The sequence below is a fragment of the Dipteris shenzhenensis genome, chromosome 29 (genome assembly GCF_047967505.1).
Source record: "Dipteris shenzhenensis isolate YYH24624 ecotype China chromosome 29, Dip_SZ_1.0, whole genome shotgun sequence".
NCBI classification, from domain to species: Eukaryota; Viridiplantae; Streptophyta; class Polypodiopsida; order Gleicheniales; family Dipteridaceae; genus Dipteris; species Dipteris shenzhenensis.
In genome coordinates this window covers 41,064,507-41,080,046 of record NC_141624.1, presented here as the reverse complement: position 1 = coordinate 41,080,046, position 15,540 = coordinate 41,064,507, and positions in this window count along the sequence as shown.

Sequence of the window (15,540 nt, the reverse complement as noted above, 5' to 3'; positions counted from 1 at the left end):
CTATCTGTAAACTCCACCGGAGTGCGAATGATGAGCAACATAGAAGTTTTAGGACCTCCTGAGTCCACCGGAACTGACAGATCTGCAAATGGTTGCTCCAAACTTGAGTTCCAACACCCGGGCAAAAAACGCAGAAACTGACACAGAGAGCCAGAAATCCAATGAAATGATCCCAGATTCAAGAATAAAGGTGTTTCTAGGCTCCTGAAGTAATGTGGACACCAAAAGCAAGCAATAGTTGCCTCTACAAGTCAATATGGAGTCTCTGTCATCGAACGGAACAGGGAAAAGCTCAAAAAACGACTTTTTCTTTGAAAGCTCTTAACAGGCTCTCAAAACCACTTCGCAAAGCCAAAGTGACTTTTCCAAAGGTTCCTCCAAGGTCTCTGCACACTCGGATGCAAGTAAAGTCACCCACAAAGCTTCCCACAGAGCTTCTCCTTCCTCCCACAGAGCTGCTGAGCTTCCAAGCATTCACGCACACTCAGCTAGATCACTCGGGCTCTGATACCAGTTGAGAGTGCTCTCAACGGAAGCAAGAACGGAAGAAGGAGAGAGAGCGAGAGAGAGAGACAGAGAGCCACACAAGTTTGGTGGGTGCAGAACCACCCTAATCTTCTTTTTCATTCATTTATATATGTGTTTGAGTATTGTACATAACTAGGGTTAACGCACAGTGACCTTTAACCCCACAGGTGGCTGCCCGATGAGGGCTTGTAAGGCATCGTCCATCTTGTACTACTACCCACTTTCCCTCTTTGTGGGCCTAATCCCGCGGGCCTAATCCTGCTGCTGCAATAGAAAACGCCTCTCCTCAACTTGTAGTGGAGTGAGGTCCTCATCCATGGAGATCGCTGGCTGGTCTCGTAAGGTTGATCTATGACATAAAGCCAAAAGTCATGCCTGGGCATCATGGAATCGTGTGATAAGGGGCTGATATTGGTTGGGGTCCCTCCCAACCCACCATGCTCTCTCAATCGTGTGCTCAGTTGCCCCTAGGGTAGTGGTCATGAAGGCCTACGCATCTGCCATCGGGGTAGCCTTAGTGCGGGAAATCCCATGTACTCTGATGTTGAGAGCCTTGCTGGCTCTCTATCGCTACTCCAGGAGGGTAGCCAAAATAGTTACCCTTGCAGGTTCCCATTTGGCTACATCGACCCATCTGGATGTCTCCTCGATGGCAAATTGCATGTTCGCAATCTGTGTCTCCACAATTGGGGTACTCCCTGGGACTGTACGTATAGTAGTGACCTCCTGTCAGAGCTATGAGATCTCCTGCCTGAGCCCCTGAATAAGATCAGCTTGGACTTGGATAGCTTGAGACTACTCCTGTATGAGTCGTGCGTGCTCCTGGGTGAAGCATGTCTGCTCCTGTGCAAAGTGTGACAACTCCCTCTCGCGCTCTTGGATGCTTTGGACCTCCATCAGCAAGTACTCCCAAGCCTCTGATGGGTCAGCTCGTTCGTGCTCTAACGGAAATTGAAAGGAGTGTGGCCTAAAAGTGTGAGGAAGAGACTGGAGGTTGGGTGATGACTGGGTAGTAATATGGGTGCAGTATGGGGATGATTAGGCGATCCCAGTACGGTGAGGGAGTGTCGGCTAACTAAGAGGTAGAGGGGAGAGAAAGGTCGAGTAGTGCAGAACAATGTATGACCCCTCCAAAGTAGGTGTCATAATTGGAGAGAGAACTGTAGCGAGAGAAGAAGGGAGAGATGGAAGAGATGGTGTGAGGACAACCCCTCTATCCTAGGGGAGGGTGGGGCAATCGATGTCATTGGGTAGGGGTATATCAGAGCCAGTAGCTATAATTGTAGAGGCTGTGGGCAGAAGTGGAGCTGGAACTGGAACTAGAACTGGAACTAGAGCTGACGCTGAGGCTGAAGCTGAGGCTGCGCTGAGGCTAAAAGTTGAGGCTGCGCTGAGGCTGCACTGAGGCTGAGTATGAGGATGTAGCTGAGACCAAAGCTGAGATTGAGAAGCTGAAGCTGAGGCAGAAGTAGGTCTCGCCTTTGCTTTGCTATCCACTTCGAGTCCATTGCGGTTGTAGCGTTCTTCGAGTTTCAGCTGTGTTTATTTTTTGGCTTTGTTGTCATATTTCTTGGCGGGCTTATCTGTATCCTTGCCACCTTTTCCCATTTCGTGTGATTGACCCGTGTTCGATGCAGGTCTTAGTGTAGGAGCGGGAGCGGGAGCATGAGCTCCCTCCCCATTATGGGAGTTACCCCTAGGGGGCTAAAAAGAGGCGGGGAGTGGGAGAGTTCATGAATGCCCCTTGTATCTCTTTCCTATTCTTCTTGATGTTTTGGATTTTCTTGATTTTCTACAGGTCAGGGACAGATGTCGAGGTGTTGTGGGGGGGTTGTTGGCCAAGAGAGGCAGCCAATCAGCTGCTGTTGGTGTCGCCACAAGAGAGAGGAGCCAATAAGATGTGTGAGCGAGTCGGGGCTATAGAGGGGCTGTAGAGGGTGTTGGGGGACTGAAAAGTGGTTAAGGTAAGCTAAGAAAGGCTTTAGGCTAGGCTAGGTGGGCTTGGGGGGTTGTAGGTAGGCGCGATAGTGTAGGGGGTTGTAGATAGGCTGAGAACAGGCAGGGGGGCTAGGAGAGGTGTCACGACAGGGGGGAGGGGCTGAGGGGGTAGCGGAGTAGTGGAGGGGTGGTGGGTGGCTGAGGGGGGGGCGAGGGGGCTAGTGAGGGGGTGGCAAGGGGTTGTAGGTAGGCTGAGAGTAGGCGGGGGGGTGGCTGAGGGGTAGAGGGAGTAGATGAGGGGTCGCGAGGGGGTGGATAAGGGATGGCAGGGAGCTGAGGGGTGGCGAGTGTTTTGAGTGGAGGAGGCGAAGCAGAAGGGGAGGAGGTGGCACAGCAAAGGGAGCTGCAGTAGGCAGGGAGGAGGCGGAGTAGGAGGGGAGGAGGCAGAGCAAAAGGGGAGGAGATGGAGCAGCAGAGTGAGCTGCAGCAGGCGGGAGGGAGCTGAGGCAGGTGGGAGGGAACTATAGAAGTAGGCGGGAAGGAGAGCAAGAGGGGAGGAGGCAAAGCAAGAGGGGCGAAGCAGGAGGGGAGGAGGCGGAGCAAGAGAGGTGGAGCAGTAGGAGAGAGAGAGAGAGAGAGAGAGAGAGAGAGAGAGAGAGAGATTTTATTCCCTTTTTTTGGAAGATTTTGTTTCTTGATTTGCTTGTTGATTTTTTCTTAGTCACCTTCTTCCTTTCTTTTTTATTTCTTGTTTTCTTTCTTTTGTTTATTTGATGTGTTTTAGTAAGCACTGAGTTTGCCCAAGAGACTCCATGGGTCTTTAGAAACCTAGTATAGCTGCTTATGCTTGGGCAGCACTGATGATGACATAAGTGTTGCTTTGCTTGCTAAGGATCTCTTCCTTTTGTTTTTCAAAAAAGTTTTTGTTACCTCTTTTTTCTTCTCTTTTGTTTTCTCTTTTATTTTCTGTGTAGATTTTTGGTCTCTAGAAAAACAACATATAGAGGGCCATTTTAATAATGCCAAGGATTTTTACAAGGCTACTCGACCTTGTGAATTGTTTTGTATGAGAACTTTACACACTTTCTTCCCAAGAGGTTTTAATTTGGAAGGATAATCAACTCATCATAAGAACAAAAGAACCTGTAAAAAGAACCTTGAACTCATATCAAGCCCTTTAACATTCCTCTTTATGAACGTAGTCATATACCTACCCTTGTATGGAAACCTAAAGTTATGTTATGGGGCTGTCCTATCTCTCTTGCAATCTCACATGTTGTTCATGAATTACCTCCCTCACTTCCTCTTCCTCCTCCAGTTCCTTTAACTTCCTCAGTTCCAAGATTTTTTGCTTCTCAAGACTATAAAAGAACACTCCTTTACCTAGATAGACTAATGTCTCTAGGTCTTTTCAATAAAAGTTTTTAAAAATAATAATGTCAAAGTTCTTTTCAAACTTCAATAAACCTTGGAAGACTTCTCTTTTAAGGATTTGAATCTAAATAGGCTCCATTATATACAACTAAGGACTTCGTTGGATCGCTTCTTAAAAGTACAGGATTCCTTTCAAAGCAAAGAACTCTATCTAGATAAGGAACTCTTGATTTCTATTTTTACTTCTCCCTCTCTTGACAAGGTTGTCTTGAACTAAATTTTGAAGTCTCCTAAAGTAATGGATTCTCTCCCTCATTATGTGAGAAGAATTTGGAAGCATCTAGTAGTAGCTTGGAAGTATGTAAAAACTTTAGGCCAAAAGGCTTTCAACTATGCTTTTAGAGCATTCAAAATCTTCTATCCTTCGACAATCTTGTTGTTGTAAAGTAAGAGATTCCAAATCTTTATTGATGTTGATTTAGGACATGTAGTCACAACTGATACTTCAATTTTGCTTTCTAGTAACTTAAGAGACCTTTTCATGAAAGGAACGAAATTTTGATTGTACTCTTTTAAAGAGTCTTGCTTTTAAAAGCTATTGATAAGGGAATCTCAAAGTTTTCTTAGCAAATAGAAAAAATTTTAGGAGTTCACAATATCTCATTAGAATGGAAAGGGAAGATTTTGAAGAAAGTTGCTTTGAAACTAGAAGAAGTCCCTTTCATTAATTGCTCAAAGCAAAATAACCATTTTTCCATAGAAAATTTGTCATTTCTTATATGGACAAATGTTCCAATAACTTTGTTTTTATTTGCGTTTTACTTAGAATGTCTTTTGAGAGAAGTGAACTCGTCTGCCAAAACTTACACCCCTGCATTAGTTTCTCAAAAGGATTTGATCTCAAAACACCAGAGTTTTTGCAATTCTTCTAGGTTTGTTTGCAATCCAAGTATCCCTTTTCTTTGTGCTACTTGGAACTTTCCCAAAACTTCAAAAAAGCCAAGATTTATTACAACTGCTCGTGAGACTACTTTGACGGATGTCTCTAAATGGCTAAGCTACTGCTTCAAAGCCATGTTGCCTAGTGTCCATGAGCTTTGGAGGGACTTATCAAAGGAGGCGGATGTCCCCTCGTACTCAAGCTTGGATTTCAAATGACTCTACATTCTTCTTGTAAAATTTTTTATCCTCTCGAAGCATTCGGGAAAAAGTCTCCTATTTTCCTTCAAACCTATGATTTTACTATGCTTTACACAATGATCGAGCTAGAAGATCTGAAGTTTAGAATCAAAAAGCTAGTGGTTCACAGGGATGTTTTTATCGAACCTATGCTTATATATTAATATAAAATCTTGGCAAAAGTTTTCAAGCTCAGTTTTTAAGTTTCACAATATTGGTAGAAGGTAGTACTTCTTTATTTATTTTATTTTGAAATTTGAAGGGAAAAATGTAAATCCTAGCGAAACTTTAAAATTTTTTTGCATAAAAGTTTCAAATCCTGGCGAATATTTCAAACATTTATTTTTATTAGGGCATACAAACTTTCAACGCCAATATAAAAGTTTCGCTTCTCAAGGGAACTAAGTTGAAAAAATCATCCATGGTGGTTGAAGTTTTCAAGCTGAGATTTGACAAAGATAGATGCAAAGTACTAAAATTTGAGAAAACAGCTTTATGTTTTGACTTTTTGTGGCTAAAATAAAGATCATGGCATCGATTCTAAAAAGAAAAGATACACTAAGGTAGTAAGTGTTGAAGATGTTTGCTCTTGGATAGATTTTCTTTTAGATAATCTTTACATCACAATAGGTGATTCTTTGTTTCAATAAATTATAGGAATCCCCATGGGCACTAATTATGCTGTTTTTTTAGCGAACTCTTATCTTTTCACTTATGAATTTGAGTTTATGCAACATCTTCAAGACATGCATTGTGGCAATGTGGACTCGAGGACATTGAAATCGTACAAGGACACGATTGCAAAGGATGTGGGCATGGCCATGAAGTTTACATTTGGATCCAAATGGGCAAGGTTATCTTGGTTTATGCCTCTGCACATTTTTGCTTCTTTATTTCAGAATATACATACGCATAGAACAAAAACTATGTGGTCCTGCAAGCATGTAGATGAAAATGGTCTTGAAGATTTACTTGGGATGAATTGGGGAACCAGGTCAGGTGACCAAAAGGGTGATGTGTTTCAATGTCACACATGTAAAGACAAGTTGCACAATTTGCAGAGAGAAAATATGAGCATCAATGGCTACCACATGAAGGTGAAGAAAATTACAGATGCACTTGCTTCCATTGGGTCACCAGTGGAAGATGATGATTTAGTTTATGTGACTTTGAATGGTCTAGGAAAGGATTATGCATAGTTTTGGACATCCATTGCCGTCCGTGAAAAATTTCCTGATTTTGAGGAGTTGTTTGCTCTTCTAATTTATGAAGAGCAGAGAAATGGTGGTGCATCTTCTTCAGGAGGAACTTCAAAAGAAACTGTCTTCTACTCAAATGCTGGAAGAGGTAGTGCAAAAGGTGTTCAAGCCTCAAGGCAATGGGAAGGGCAAAAGTAAATTGTGTGAAGCTACTCATGGTGCACATCAACAATGGATTGAAATTGAAGGCAAGAAAACAAAAAGCATGCCAAGTCAGGACACATCTTTTCCTACTACCGTGAGGAGAAGAAATTGCAATCAAGTCTTCAATGATGATGACAAATAATATGTTAGGAGAAACACCTATTTCATTAATTTTGGATTGGTACACTGTCCAAATTCGTTTTGTGAGATAATTTTGGATAAAACATTAAAAAAAAAGAGGCTCTTATAAAACAAAACATTGAGTCAAAAAGGAAGATTTTTAAAAATCAAATTATAAAAAATGAAGTGACATGTTATTAAAACTAGAGTACATTAAAAAAAGAGGACATCACATTGTTAAAAGAGACAAAAAGTAAGATTTTAAAAAATCAAATTAGAAAAAATGGCGTGACATGTTATTAAAACTAGAGTACATTTAAAAAAGAGCACATCACATTTGTATAAGAAGTAGATCTTATAACTCAAAGCCATATGGTGTCAAAAAACACCTTACATTAGCTTAGTCCTAGAACATCTCATCTTAGTCTCTCTTATCTTCTTAATAACCCAAAGTCTAGAAGATCTCATCATTGGTCTCTCAAAACTAGAGTACATTTAAAAGATAGCACATCACATTTGTACAAGAAGTAGATCATATAACTCAAAGCCATATGGTGTCAAAAAACATCTTATATTAGCTCAGTCCTAGAAGATCTCATCTTGGTCTCTCTTATCTTCTCAATAACCCAAAGTCTAGAAGATCTCATCATTAGTCTCTCTTATCTTCTCAATAACCCAATCTTCCACTGCCTCCACATCTGTATCCTCAACATAATTACATGCAAGGAAGAAATTTAAGCAGTCACAGATTGTTTCTTTATAATTTCTCTGTGAGGCTCTTATTGTTCTCTCAGCATCCGCATCAAATCGCCCATGATGAGAGCTGCGATAACAAAGGTTACTTAAGAAGTATAAGAGATCTTGTTATGCTTTTATAATATGTCTTAAAAGTCTTCCACTCTCTACTATCTTAAGAGTCTCCTCCCTCTCCATCAAATTCCTCTCTCTCCATCTATGGCAATGGAGAGCCTTGTCGAATTCTGACCTCTCTCTGTGCTCCTTGGTCAGCAATCCATTCTTTGAGACTGTTAATTTCGGACTCCACATCTTCGATGATGCCAAGGACATCCATGCGTGGGGAGATGATAAAGAAAGAGAGATGGACTAGGATGGAAGAAAGAAGAGAGGGTTTGTGGAGGGACTAGGATAGAAGAATACAAGTTTATGAGAAGCACTAGGATGGATGAAAGAAGAGAGTGTTTGTGGAAGAATTAGGATAGAAGAATACAAGTTGTTAGGATGGATGAAAGAAGAGACTGTTTTTTGAAGGACTAGGATAGAAGAATACAAGTTACTGAGAAGGACTAGGATGGAAGGGGGGGTGGCGGGAAAAAGAGTTGGAGTGAGAGAGAGAGAGATAGGGAGGGTGGAGTTTGAGAGAGGAGAGAGTGTACAAAAGAAAGCGATATAGAGGGTTGGGAGAGAGAGAGAGAGTCTGTGCAAGAGAGAGTAAAGTATATTTTGACCCCTTCTCTAAAAGTCTTTGTGGAACTATAGTTCCATTTCTTGTCTATTACAACTTTACATTAGAGAACTGAAAAGTCTTTGTGGAACTGTAGTTCCATTTCTTATCTATTACAACTTTAGAAAACACATAAGTCTCTATGGAGTTAAATTTCCATCACTTGACTATTATGCCATTAGAGAGAGCATATGTCCTCGAAAGTGCCTACTATGGCATTGGCTTCATGAAAACAAGCAGACTTTAAACTCGCATGCCATGCGTAACTAGGGTTGGCATCGCAAATCTCCTCATAGACTCTCCTCACAACATGTTTCAAATCTTCCACCAACTTGTAAGCATTCAATAACTCCTCTTTTCGCTCTTGGCTTTCCTCATCTTTACCATTTTTTTCAATACAACTTCTAGCCACCGCCATATCCTATATGAAAATTTAGCTCGTTAGCATAAGAAGTACATGATTAAAAGAAGCAAAAAAGAAAGCTAGGGATATTCACCTCTTCTGCTGAGTTCAAATCAAGCAGCCATGTGTGTAACATATCCTCCTCGAATGATTTTCCCTTCATGTGTCCATACAAAAGGGATCTAAGACAAAATTTGAGTTCAGTAAATGAAGTCATGTAGTAACTGGCCATTGTTTTAGAGGGAAAGTGAGAGAAGGAGAGTGAGGGAGCGATAGCGAGGGATGCACAGTGAGCTGCCCCTCCTTCAAGAGTGATAGAAAGTGAGGGAAGACGTAAAGTGAAAGAAGAATACAAGTTAATGAGAAGGACTAGGATGTAAGGAATAAGAGAGTATTTGTGGAAGAACTAGGATGGAAGAATACAAGTTCACTAACGCACGATGTGTTCACTATGATAAGGATACGAGTTGGAATAAAGTGAGTGAAGCATTGGGAATGCTCTACTTTAAGTGAGTGGAGACTGTCCAACTGACACTTTAACCAATAGTGTGTAATGAAAGGTTTGGAATAAAATCTTGCAGAGCATTGGGAATGCTATACTTTAAGTGAGTGGAGCATTGGGAATTGATACTTTGAAGTGAAATATTACAAATAATTATTATGTTCTTCTCATCACACATTTATTTCCAAATAATCACATCATCACATATTCATATCAAAATTCTCATCACACAAGGTTATATTTCCAAATAATCACATCATCACACATTCATATCATAAAATTGTGTGCATGAAATAAATATATAAATATCATGACTAAATGCCACTTAAGTAATAAGTCACAAATTGGTATATAATCAACAAAAACAACATCATGATTCATACATTGCAACAAATAAATGTCAACCATAATACTCATGGAATAAACAACATCATGAGAATATGCTCCTCATGCATATATACAAAAACAACATCATATATGCATCACAACTCTTATGATGCTTCTAGTGGAGGCTGTGGTGCTCTAGATGTACACTGAGTCTCTGCTTCTTTTGTAGTATGTACTTGTTCTCTATAGTGTGTAGTGCTTTTGGAGTAGACTCAGTATCCTCTTCCTTAAATGCAAGTGGAGGCTGTGGCAACTCTTTTGATGCTTCCAATGGAGGCCATGGTGCTCTAGGTGTACACTAAGTCTCTACTTCTTCTGTAGTGTGTAGTGCTTTCACAGTAGACTGAGTATCCTCTTCCTTAAATGGAAGCTCTGATATTGCTTCAGTTGCACGTTGTATTCCAATGGCAGTAATTAGGTCTCAAATGATTTCAGCCCTAAACAATTGTATATCCTCCTCTGAATATTTGAGCTCCAAAGAATCTTCTAATGACACCTGTGGCTTAAGTGAGAAAATTTCTTTGAAAATCAACATGCAGTTATAGGAACTCTCCACCCACAGCTATGTCCATCTTCTTGCTCTATACTAAACGCCTTTAGAAGTCTAGCAAGTCTTTGTACTATCATATTTCTCTAATAGCAGATACCAACTTCTCAACCGACCTGCTTATCATGACATATTAAAAAAACTTAGTGTCTCTATTACATAAGGTACATAATATAGAAGTAACAATAAATTAATAGAATACTTACATTTGCACTGAGCCATGAAAGCCTGCAATCGAGTTGACAAACAAACAATAGTTGTCTTCAAGGTCCCAAATCATCAGACTCCAATGTTCCCTACACGAATAATTAAGAACCATTATTATTTAACACAATGTTGCTAGTATAAGATGAAAATAAAGGTTGTGATGATACTTACATCTCATGATATGCCATAAACAAGATTCGCATGCCATCTAAATGTAAAGGATGTAACCATTTACAAACATCGGCTATCGTCTTTCTGCTATCGCTAAGTATAGGATAAAGGAGGGAATCCAACATATACACACAATTTTGTATTGATCTACCAAATCGTGAGATAACTATACTGCACCAACAAATAAATGAATATTAGCTTATTAGATTTAATCAAAATATTGAATTATCAAGCAGAGAAAAAGTTTGTATCAAACCTGAGAATGGCCATCATAATGTTGTTATTAACCTCATTTGAAGCTCTAGAGAGGATTGAAATCTCCTCTCCACCAAATTCAAGATATTGAGGTCTATGTTGAATCATAACCCTAACATTAAAAGAGCTTCCCAATTCTTCCAATGAAGCCACATTTGTAGAGTTGAGGTCTTCTATCCCCTTTGACTCTTTGACAGCATTCATTTTGCACTCCTCTGAGCCATTATCTATTTAACTTGTGGGAGGGTCCATAATGTTGCCCTTAATGATTGCTCGAATGGTACATGTTATAAATGCATAGGGATGCAAGTCCGTATATGTTGACAGTGTGGTGTCGTTCTGTATCTCAAAAATTTGACCAAGTACCAAAAAGCAATTGTAGCCCACCCTCCATCCACAATTGTAGATGTGGCTATCTTCTTGATGTGATACTTGACATGTTATATACTCTATTTGTTGTGCCAAGTCACATTGCCGCATTACTGTGTCGATAGCACCTACCAACTTTTGAGCCGATCTGCACATCAAAACATACAACAAGAGTGAATATGTGCATTGCATATTAATCTACATGTTAAGAAGTGACAACAAGTGTAGTCTATACTTACTCTAACACAGTGCCATGGATGGATGTCATTGAGTTGGCAAAGAAGCACTTCTTGGAAAAGAGGTCCACGACCACCAAACTCCAATGTGAGCTGCATTATTAATAAAGAATAATTACTATGTTTAAGACGATTCTAGCAACGCAATAGAAAAAACAAGTAGGGTTTGCTGCTTACTCATTCATAGGAACATGCTTCAACCACTTGCAAACATCCTTTATGGTATTTTTTTTGTTGCTAAGCACTTCAGAAATAAGAGGATCGAGCATATATGAAACTCTTTGTATATTTTGAGGAAAATTTGCTATAACATTACTACCCTAAAAAAAAGGTATTAGCTTCTTGGGTTTAATCAAAATATGAAAGTATAAAGCCAAGGAAAAGGCTGCATCAAACCTGAGGATGGTTGTAATGACTTTGACATTAACCTTTTTCTTAGGATTTAAGAGGATTAAAATCTCCTCTTCACCAAATTCAAAAGTATGAAGTTGTTGTCGAATTAACATAGCGTTGAATGAACTTCCAATCTACTACAATAGAGTCATATTTTCATGACTCATCTTATTGAGAGAGTGATCTACATCATATTCTTCTTCACTTGCTATGTCTTCTACATCCTCCTTCTGCTATAAAAATATAAAAAAGTTATGATATTTACACATCCTAAATAAAGGCTTAAACAAGCATAGAAATATAAAGATAAGATATCATACATGCTGCAATGTAGTCATATTTTTAGGTTGTTCTGCCACATTCTCTCTTGCCTCTCTTTGCTGCATAAATACCACTATAGATCTTCAAATCTGATGAATATGCTCACTCTAGAGTAACCTGCATGGCTTCTTTATCTTGTTTATCAACAAAAATGACAATGTTGCAAATTGCCACTTTGCTAATGGTGGTATATACTATTCTATCAATGAAGTTATGGATATCATTGCTAGAAACTTCATTGATGAAGAATAGTTGTGGCTTGTCCCATGCTAACTCATTCTTGATAAAGTCATCTTCTAAAAGTCCCCTAAAGTTCACAAGCTTTCCAGACTCTGACGTAACCTCTACATTGAATTGAAAGCTTTGGTGTATATCTGACGACATCCTTATCTCGTTGATCAATCTTTCCACATATGCAACCACTTGTTGTGGGATTTCTTTTCTCATGTAAGAGGTTACTATTTCTGACCCATCTTTATCCTTTTTAATCCACTTGTTTGCCCATAGCTTTACCTTGGGTGTTGACAAAGAAGCTACATGCTTGACCACATTATAGTCAATGTTACAATGACTAAGTGGGATTTGTTTCTTTGATAGTAAATACTTAATGGCACTATGCATTGCATCATGCCTCACCTGTACATTGATGCATTCTTCCAAGTAGCAGTCTTTGTCTTTCTTTTTAAAAAACCATTCTTTCTTTAAAAGTTTATGTGCTGCCATGGATGCATACTTGTCAGGTAAGTGCTTTATAGGCCTCCACATCCTTGCCCTCAACTCCTTCTTATCCATTACCTTTGACTTTCTGAAGACAAATAAAGTAGCTTCGTAAGTAAATTCGCCACGCTCACATGCAATGCACACTTCAAACATCTCATTGAACACTTCGACAGGACAAAAAATGATGGAAGTGTAGTCTGCATATTTGTCTCTCACCACTTTGAGGCTTGTCATATTTTCTTCTCGCTCTTGAGTTCCCCTAGGCACAACTACACTCAAAGAAGTATAGAAGTTTGTTAGTGTGTCGGCATCTGCTTTTGTGACCTTTCTCTTCAAATCAGGGTTTGGAGAACCAAATGTTGTCCATACAACCCTTGCCTTTGTAAGACCTCTGATGTTGAGGATATCTTATGCTTTCCATGGACATAATGATTAAGTCTTTTGAACTCAATCAAATACTTGATCTCATGCTTGAATATACAGATAGTTGCAGGATAACAATGGAATGAAGATATCTTTGCAAATTGTTCTAAAGTGAGTCTTTTGACCTCCTTTTCTTCTTTGGTGATCTGATGACAAGCATAAGCCCAATGTTGACCATCAATGGGCTGGAATCTGCAATTAAGGAAATTCCTTCTTTACTTCCTTCAACATATTCTCACCTTGTGCCTCTTGGCCTTGTTCATGTGGACTATTTTTAAGAGTGTCTTTAAAGAATTGAGTGAAGGTTTCCTCGAAATGTGTAGGCCTTGTAAATGTAATTTGATCCAAAAAGCTATTTTTGATTGGACAAAACATTATTGGATGTAGGACCACATTGCTTGCCACAGGTTTCTTTCCATCTCTCAAAGTCTCGTATATTTGCAGTGCATAGGATATATCAAGGTTCCGGCTATTAGTAAAGATAGTTGTAGCTTCCACATCTTTGGCATTCACAAACCACATCCTTTGACCCCAGATATATCCCACATCATCATCTATTACTGCTTCATTAAGACATAGATTGAGATTTTTGATTGATGTGAGTTCATCCTGATCATCTTCAGCTTCGGGTTCTGAGTCTTCTTCATCTTTCTCTTCTTTTAACCCTTTTCCATCCACATGATCTTTCTTTATAGTGGGACGATGTCTTTTTCTAATGCTTGGAACCGTGGCTCTTGCAGTACTAGCCCAGTACTAGCCTTTTGCATTTCACGTCGTGGTTTGCCACAACAAGAGCTTCTACTATCACTGCAATGGATCAACCTTGATCTTCTTCAAATTTTTTTAATTCCCGTGCACTCAAGGCTTTTGTTTTCATCATCCTTATTGACATCCACCATTTCTTGCTCTAGAAGTCTACGCTCATGTTCTACTTGCCCCTGCATCGAAGTCTGTGCTTGATCTCCTTCATGTGAAGATCCCTAAATTTGAGGTGCATATTGTGCATCTTGAAAGTACTCAAACATAATCTTTGCATGCATCCTTTTTGCCACCACACTAGGAAATCGCTCCCAAGTATATGCAAGAGCCTCCAATGCACTTTGCAGCTCTAATGCACTTTGATGGTTGAGAAGGAGGCATCACAAAGGTCTTTCAGTCTCTCCTTGACACAACAAAATGAAGACCGCTAACTTCAGGATCTGAACTCTTTGTGAAAATATCCATAAAAGTCTGTTTTGGCTCTATCATTATGCCTACAACAAGGCTCGAATTCATATCTTTCTTAGAGAATGTAGCATCCCATGATTGTCACCATCATTAAACTCCCTTTTTGAAATAAGTAGAAAGAGCCTCTTTTTCTTTTGATCAAGAAACCAAGCTCTTCTGCCCATGTGATATCGAATCCACCTACCAAAGCCGTTGGGGCTATATTCCTTTCCTTTCAAATTTAAAAAGACATCAGAGACCCATGCTCTAATCTTAGAGTCATTTAGACTAGCCCCAACATTAGTTGATTGCTCCATAATCCTACAAGAAAAGATAATGAAGAATTTAGATCATACAAGTAAAGTGCAATATACAAGGCTTGATACAATAAATGTGGGAGATAGCCCAAAAGGCCTTACAAGGCTTCATATGGCAATAAATGTGAAAAACAGCCGAGAGGGATTTACAAAGTATTTTATAGCAATAAATGTGGGAAATAGCCTAGAAGGCTTTACAAGGCTTAAATATTTGTACAAATGTAAGAAAATTAGCCAATAAAGCTTTACAATGAAATAAAATGCCCACTCTAGTGATAAAGCTCCAATCTTCCTAATGACATGTAATCTATCCATCCACTGATATCTGTCCACTGATACCCAACTAATGCAATCTACCCACTAAAAACTGATCCACTGATATCCACTTATGTAGCCCACTGATACTCGTTGCATAGTGAATGGTCAGGTTTAATACAAGGCTCTTCATATGGCAATAAATGTGGAAAATAGCCTAGAAGTCTTTACAAGGTTTTTTATGACAATAAATAAGCTTAAATATTTGTACAAATGTAATAAAAATAGCCAATAAAGATTTACAATGAAATAAAATGACCACTATAGTGATCAAGCTCCATTATGCCCCATGAGATGTAATCTGTCCATCACTGATATCTGCTATCTGCTCATGCAATCTACCCACTGATAAACTTCTTGGTAAATGGTGAAAGGTCTTACTTAATAACATGTTATGAGTGTGAAACCGCATGTGAGCGAAGGGACTGACAACGATTAGGAACAAGTCAGAAAAATTTGGGCATGGCTTCGATCGGCAACTTGGAGAATTGTCTCTCCTCTAAGGCAATCTAATCTATGCTAATCTATGCTAAATCAACCGTCGAAGTGAAGAAAAGCAATAAATAATTTCTTTTTCTATGTTCATTTTAATGTGCTAGGGCTTAAGAGGCTTAAATATGCAAAAGAAGGGGTTTTGATGTAGAGGCTAAAGCTACATGTGAGAGAAATGAAGAGCAAGTATCTAAAGAAAAGTTAACATTTTTCAATTAAAAAGATGAATATATATAAAAGTATTATCTCACCTTCAAAACAAACCATAAATT